The following is an 8,291-nucleotide window of genomic DNA, read 5'->3' on the forward strand; positions in this document are numbered from 1 at the left end:
AGCATACAGGTCAAAGTATTTTCAACGTATAGAAATGACATGGCACTTAGATCACAAAGGCTACACACATAGCAATAGTCAGATCGAGCCTCAACAGAAAACACAAATAGAATAACCCTCACCACCACACCACACCACACCACACAACATGACTAAAGACTGAAGGGGAAAAAAGCAAACAAACCCCTGATACAAACAGTGTAATAGACATATATGTACATACCTATGATAAATATAAAAAAAAATTAGAGACATAAAGAAAGACTGTATAAAGGCACGAATACAAATAGCATAGGAAATGAACTCATATACACATACAGACACACATATGGTAACTTCATAGACAGCTGCAACAATATCGACAACATGACTAGCAACAATGGTAACAACAACAACTACCATGATGGCAGCAGCATGGGTGAACACACAAACATAGTGAGTTACAAGAATGGTAGAAAAAGTCAGCTTCAAGAGCAACAGCAGTGGCAATGGGTTAGGGGACAGGGCTAAGGGAAGGGTCATAGTGCTACTAAGAACAATGACACACACACACACACACACACACGTACACCTACACACAAAGACAGATGCATGCACATATAAGGATACACGTCCTAGAAGAACAAAATGGAATAAGCAGAGCAAGAGCACACATGAAGATGGAAAGTGTTGCTGAGGAGGTCACAGATGTGTGATGAAAGATTTCCAGACAATAGACATGAGTTAGAATAAGAATAGTAATAAATGAGTGAAAAATGAGTATATAGTTCATGTGTTTATTTGGCATAAAAAATAAGAATGACCATCCTGGAATACAACAATATCTATTTCAACACACGATTTCACATCAGGAATCTTGCAATACAAATTCATAAACGTGTGCATATATATGGTGACTGGTAAATTCCACCATGGTAAATTCCACCAGGTAAATTTCATCATAGGTGAAATTATTATTATTATTATTATTATTATTATTATTATTATTATATGGGTTACGATATTATGGAAATAAAAAAAGAATGCATAAAAAATAATATCAATAATGTCAATAAATACAAGTAGACTATAAAGATCATTTTCTATCTCAACTTCAGACTCTCTCTCTCTCTCTCTCTCTCTCTCTCTCTCTCTCTCTCTCTTTCTCTCTTTCTCTCTCTTCTTAAGATTTCAGAGACCGGCGGATTAAATAACATAGGTATTGACCCATGGTCTAGAGAAACTAACCACGGTGATTATTAGCAGGAGCAGCTTATATTGAAAGTCTGTCTATGGGTGGAATTTACCATGGTGGAATATACCATGGTGGAATTTACCTAGAACCACATATATATATAGGGCGTTGCCCCTTGTCAATGCAGAGCAGCCAAGCTCCAGCCAGGTGGCGCTGCTGACTATCTGTTCGAAGGTTATTTATCTAATTTCAGTGGAATCTATCCACTGGTTTTCAGAAATAGAGTTATTAATATTTCTAAGTCTCTCTAAAGGAGACTACGGCAGCAGTACTGGAAATTAATAGTTATCGCCAAGCCAACATGGCAGTCCCAAAATTAGGACGAAAGCTGCCGTGAATTAGCTCCAAGAAGCCATCGCCTCTAGCTAGCTATGTGACACACGAAACCTGTGTCCTTTATAACCTTCGAACAGGGGAGGTCAGCAGTTTCCCCTTGCTGGTTTGGCATCTGCAGACTAGTTTCAGGGTGTTGCCCCTTGTCAATGCAGAGCAGCCAAGCTCCAGCCAGGCGGCGCTGCTGACTATTTGTTCGAAGGTTATTTATCTAATTTCAGTGGAATCTATCCACTGGTTTTCAGAAATAGAGTTATTAATATTTCTAAGTCTCTCTAAAGGAGACTACGGCAGCGGTACTATATATATATTTATATATATATATATATATCACTTTTTCACATAGCCACACACCTTACATATATACCGCCCACATACATATACCGCCCACATACATGACAAACATACATACGCGCCCTCACACACACATAGCCGAACGCACATATATACACACATACACCCATATATACGCGCACGCCTACATACACAGCCACATACACATGCACACACATACACACATGCACACATATACACACATGCACACACACCTCTCACATACACAATACTCACTCACATACATAACACATACGCACGCACGAAAACATACACAATATACACATACACGCACGCACAAAAAATATACACACATGCGCACACGGAAACACATAAACACACACACACCCGTACCTAACACTCACAATCCCACACACACACGCACATCCACACATATACACACACACGCACACACCCACATACACACACACTTCTCACCAACACTACACACTCACACAGACACGCATACAATCATACACACATGGGCATAAACAACACACGCATATACAATAGCAAACGCACGCACACACACGTACACAGCAACGCACATACACACAACATACACATACACACAAACACACACGCACGCACAGAAAACATACACATACACACACGCGCACATACAAAATACACACACACACGTACACGTACCTAACACCTACAATCCCACACAAACACGAACACACACACACCCAAATAACCACCTGTTGACCTTCTACCTACACTGTCTACAGCGTCCACTAACCAGTCCTGCTACTAATTTCTTCCACTACGTCATACACACACACACACAAACACACTAACAGATAAACCACCAAACCATGCACACACACACACACACACATACATACGCACACACACGTTCTGTTATCACACACACACTCGCAGACTTTCGCACACGCACAGATATTCATCTCCCTTTTTCACTCTCCTATCTTAGAAAGAACTTTTCCCCCACCACCTCCTCTTCCGGTCTTTTCATAATGTAACCTCGTGGGCATCGGTACCATTTTCCTCTTTCTCCGTTCTTCCATTCTCCGAACTTTCCATCTTTCCGACGAAGGGCTACGCCCGAAACGTCATACACTCTCTCTTTCCTTTCCTGAGCGTCCAATAATACTATCCATATCACGTCCTCACCTTGTTGTTTTTTTGTTTTTTTTGTTATTGTTTTTTTGCACTATATATATATATATATATATACATACACTCTCTGAGTGGTTGGCGTTAGGAAGGGCATCCAGCTGTAGAAACTCTGCCAAATTTAGATTGGAGCCTGGTGTTGCCATCCGGTTTCACCAGTCCTCAGTCAAGTCGTCCAACCCATGCTAGCATGGAAAGCGGACGTTAAACGATGATGATGATGATGATATATATATATATATATATATATGTATGTATGTATGTATATATATATATATATATATATATATATATATATACATTGAAGTGGCAAATATACTTCACTTTATCGTGCAGTTACTGTTAATACCTCGTTCAGAGATTTAACATTGCTTGTTTTCACTTTTTCGATATCAGTGAATAATTTCACTGGAGAAAGTTACATATATTTGCCAAGGGATGCCTTTTGCATCGAAGGTCGGCAATTGTCGTACGCTGAAGAAGGGAAATAACCCTGAAACTCGGGTACGTACGTATCGTAGATCAAGATGGGAAAGATAACTTCCCTTGGCAAATACAGACAGGGCACAGATGTGTGTCGATAGCCAGCTGGAGGAGATGTCCTCCTGGGGCTAAAACCAACAGTAACATCCACCCCTCGGGGTCAGCCACATTTAAGTGGCAAATATACTTCATTTTATATATATATAAACATATATATATATATATATATATATACTAGCACTATAGCCCAGCTTCGCACAGGATGAAGTTAAGATTACTTGAGTAATACCATTAATTGAGGCAAATTTGGTACCCGGACGTAAGTTTTGTAAGAGGAATAGAGAGGGCTATCTTCTCCCGCAGAGATGTGAGGGTCAGATCTATCCTTTCAAAAACATGAACAGTTTCGTAACATTGTTTACAAAATAATAGCTGATCGTTTGCGAAGGAGTGTGTCTACTTGCTATAAGTAGAGCAACAGATTCAGCAAATTTGGAAATTAGTTGTGGAGAAACGGAGAATATTGTTTATATTGTGTATCACTCACTAAAAAGACAAAATTAAAAAAATCTGTTGTCTTTCTCTCTCTCTCTCTCTCTCTGTCTTTACACCGTCGCTAGAAGGAGACTTAACTCATGCTCTGACTTGAAAATTGTTAAAAATTGTTTAAAATTATTTTTAATGTAAAAATTCACCTGTTAGGAAGGAAGAAAAAGAAAAAATGAATGGCCGATTCCCGGCATTTTCGACCATCAGGAATCCATTGGTGCGACTCCCAGCTTGCTATCTTGTAAGGTGTGGATTTCTATAGATGCAACACACACACACAAACACACACACACACACTCATAAACTCAGCTTTACAATATGTACTGATATATATATATATATATATACATATATATATATATATATATATATATATATATATATATATTACTTTAATTTTTTAATTTTTTTTTATTTGTTTTAGTCATCTGACTGCGGCCATGCTGGAGCACTGCCTTCAGTGAAAGAAATTGACCCCAATACTTATTCCGTTGTAAGCCTCGTACTTATTCTAATGGTTTCTTTTGCCAAACCGCTAAATTACGGGGCGTAAACAAGCCAACATTGGTTGTCAAGTGATGGTGGGGTGGAGAAACTCAGACAAATATATACGTACATACATTCATACATACACACACACATATATATATATATATATATATATATACAACAGGCTTCTTTCAGTTTCCATCTACCAAATCCACTCACAAGGCTGTGGTCTAAGGCTATAGTAGAAAACACCTACCCAAGGTTCCATGCAGTGGGACTGAACATGGAACGATGTGGTTGGGAAGCAAGCTTCTTACCACACAGCCACGCTTACGCTTTATATATATATATATACATGTATATATGTGTGTGTGTGTGTATGTATATATATGTGTGTGTGTGTGTGTATGTATCTGTGTGTATATATGTATCTATATGTATATATAAATGTGTGTGTGTGTATATATATGTCTGTGTGTATATGCATATATTTACATAACCTTTTGATATCAATACTCCTTCTGTCGCTATTAATTAGTATTTAATTAGCATACTGGATCTTTGTGTTGAGACACTGAGATTCTATGTATATCATTGACCAGAGAATCACTCATGTCTCTAGCCAGCAATATCTGCCATTGACAAAGCCATGATATGCTAAAATCATCTGATATGGCTGTTCTGGTAGCAACTGTAGTTGAGTATCTCTTGCTAGCAATGTAATCACAAGTTCTCATATGCACCAGAAGTCCTTATGAGATATTCTATTGTAAATAATGCTGTATTCTGTGTTTTAACACATCTACCTTTGAGTGGTGATGAATGATACCTTCCGGTTTTAATACTGCTTCTGTGACAATTATTACATATATATGTATATATAAATCATCATCTTCATCATCATTTAATGTCTGTTGTCCATGCTAGCATGGGTTGGATGATGCTTGTGTATGAACAGCTATGCCACATAGTAGGAAAACATGGGATGTGAATGCAGAGAACATGCAAAGAAAATTGGGTATAGGAGTCATTACATGTAGTGTGCAAGAAAGAAGACTGTTGGCATGATCATGTGATATGTATGGATGAAGATAGCTTCATAAAGAATTGCTGATCTCTAAATATGGACGGAACATGTGGAAGAGGAAGACAGAATGATATATGGTGAAGTGGTGGAAAATGATCTAAAGAAGCTGAGCATCTCATAGGAGATGACAAAGAACCAAAACAATTGTATTTGAAAAGACCCATTCAGCTAAGTGAAACTGAGGCCATTAGGGTGTGTCCTTTGTGTCCATAACTCCACACCCCACCCTGCAGAATATCTGTTCCTGACAAACCCCTTCTCCACATCCCACCTTCCTAGTATCTCCCCTTTTCCCCTATTTGTGCTCACCATTTACTGTACTCCTTTCCCTCGATCTCCCAATCACCCCTGTTCAATCCCTTCCCCAAAACATATCCTCCTAATAACCCTCTCCTCTATTTCTCTCCTCTCACTACATTCCCTACCCTCTACCTTCTACTTTCTTTTTACAATCTTCTGAACTTACCCATCCGCTCACCCTATCCAGTCCTTGGTCCCACTTCACTTAGATATACCTCCTTATAACTTGAGTGTAGCCCCATCAGATTTTCACCATCATCACACACACTCTCTCTCTCTCGTCTCTTAATCTCTCTTCCTTTCTCTTGTCTCTTGCTCTCTCTCCTACTGATTTAGCTAGCTATCACCTTTATTGCAATACACTAATTTCTGTTCCTCTGCTCATACTTTAACCACTCATCAGGCACTTTTCAGCAGAAGGGTCTTGTCTTGTAAATTATTCAGCAGAGGGGTCTTGTCTTGTAAATTATTTGGGACCTCATCTCTACAGGTGTCACATAAAAAGTACCCAAGCCTCTCTGTAAAGTGATTGGCATTAGGAAGAGCATCAAACCATAGAACTCATGCCAAAGCAGACAGTAGAGCTTGTTATAGGCTTCTAACTTGCCAGCTCCTATAAAATTGTCCAACCTATGCCAGCATGGAAAGCAAATTTTAAATTATGGTAATAATGGTGTTGATGAATCTGCTCATTACAATGGTTGAGAACTTATAGTACTGAACAACTGACAAGAGCATAAATTCAAACATTACTTATTATAGTCATTTTACTGTGTCTCTGGTTCAGATATGTCTCTACTTGCCTCAGTATACTCAACTGACAAAATTTTCTACTGCTACTTCACTGCTGAAAGACTGTAATTGTAAATTGAAAGTCAAAGAAAGTTGTAAAAAATTTGTATTTAATGAGTGTGACTGGATGTTGCAACCGTCTTATATGTCACACTGGAACTCTGCATAATTTTCTGTGTGGTTTGTGTTTTGCATGAATTGTTGCACATTACCTAACAGATGTAGGTTGTACATAGAATCAGGGCTCAGATTCAACGATGTGGCTAACTAAAATAACAGGAAACTCCTTACTGGAATTGAGCATTAGATTCACGTTATGCTGCTTTCACCATAAACTAATGTGAAATCAATTTCTGTTATCCAATAAGATGCTAGCTAGATGGCAAATTGACAGAAATAATAGGGTATTGACAAAATATCATGCAGCATTTAGTTACATCACATCACATTCTAAAAGTATATGTTGAGATCAACTTTGTCCTTTGTCCTTCTGGGGGAGGCATTGAAAAAAATGAAGTAACTGTCAAGAACTGAGGTTTTGATAACTGACTATACTCTTCTCTTTAGTTTGAGGACTTGTACCTATGTGTTAGAAACTGAATATGCTTGCTCCTTATATTGAACCAGTTTAATATTGAATATTTAGTTAATGAGTGTTGTGCAGCTCTAGTTTAGATTTGTGAACCACTGACCCTTTGCTTTATAGCATAACATCCTAATCGCTTGTCTAGTAACACTCTTATAATAACACTGTCGTGTTTTTATAGTGTTTTTATATATTTTATGTCACATAAAGGGAAATAACTCCCAAAAGGCTAGTTATCTCTCTTGATTACTATGTATATACATGTCAACAAGATCATGTTTCATGTAACTGGCTAAAATTTCAGTTTGTACTACTAAAGCAAATATTAAATTGAAATAAAATTTACCAAGGTTGTTCAATGCAAATTCTGTATTTAGAAATAATTCTAGTTTCCTATATTTTAAATTTATCTTGTGTAACTGTATTGAAAATAGTAATAAACATGATCGAAGTCATTATTGATGGCATGGTCACACAAGCTGGAATAATAATGTGGAAAACAGTTTTAGTGTAGCCTTCATAATTATATCCTTTGTGATTTAACTGGCTCACTATCCAAAACGTGTGTTGAATGAAGTATTGAGGACAGAATAGTTTTGGTTCTCAGATATATCCTATTTCATATTTAGGGATGTAACCTTAAGTTCACTATTTACTGTCACAATATCCTGATAATTTCATCTTCTGGGCTATCATGGAAAGTAATAATACACTGTTCTTATTGTTGTAGTTTTCATTATTATCACTGGTTTTAAAAAACACAGTTTTATTTGCCACTCCACTTTTCTATACAGGGAAGAACTACATGAATGCATAATAGTGAAGAAGCATCTACTCAGTTCTTTAACCTGCTGGAAATAGCAACCAAATCTTCCTCAAATCGCATCTGTGTTTGAATAAAGAATGGAATGATTAAGGCCGAAGAGCCTTTGGCCACAGACCTGTTTGATAAGGGTTGGCCT

The sequence above is a fragment of the Octopus bimaculoides genome, chromosome 6, assembly GCF_046866305.1.
Source record: "Octopus bimaculoides isolate indiv1 chromosome 6, ASM4686630v1, whole genome shotgun sequence".
Lineage (NCBI taxonomy): Eukaryota > Metazoa > Mollusca > Cephalopoda > Octopoda > Octopodidae > Octopus > Octopus bimaculoides.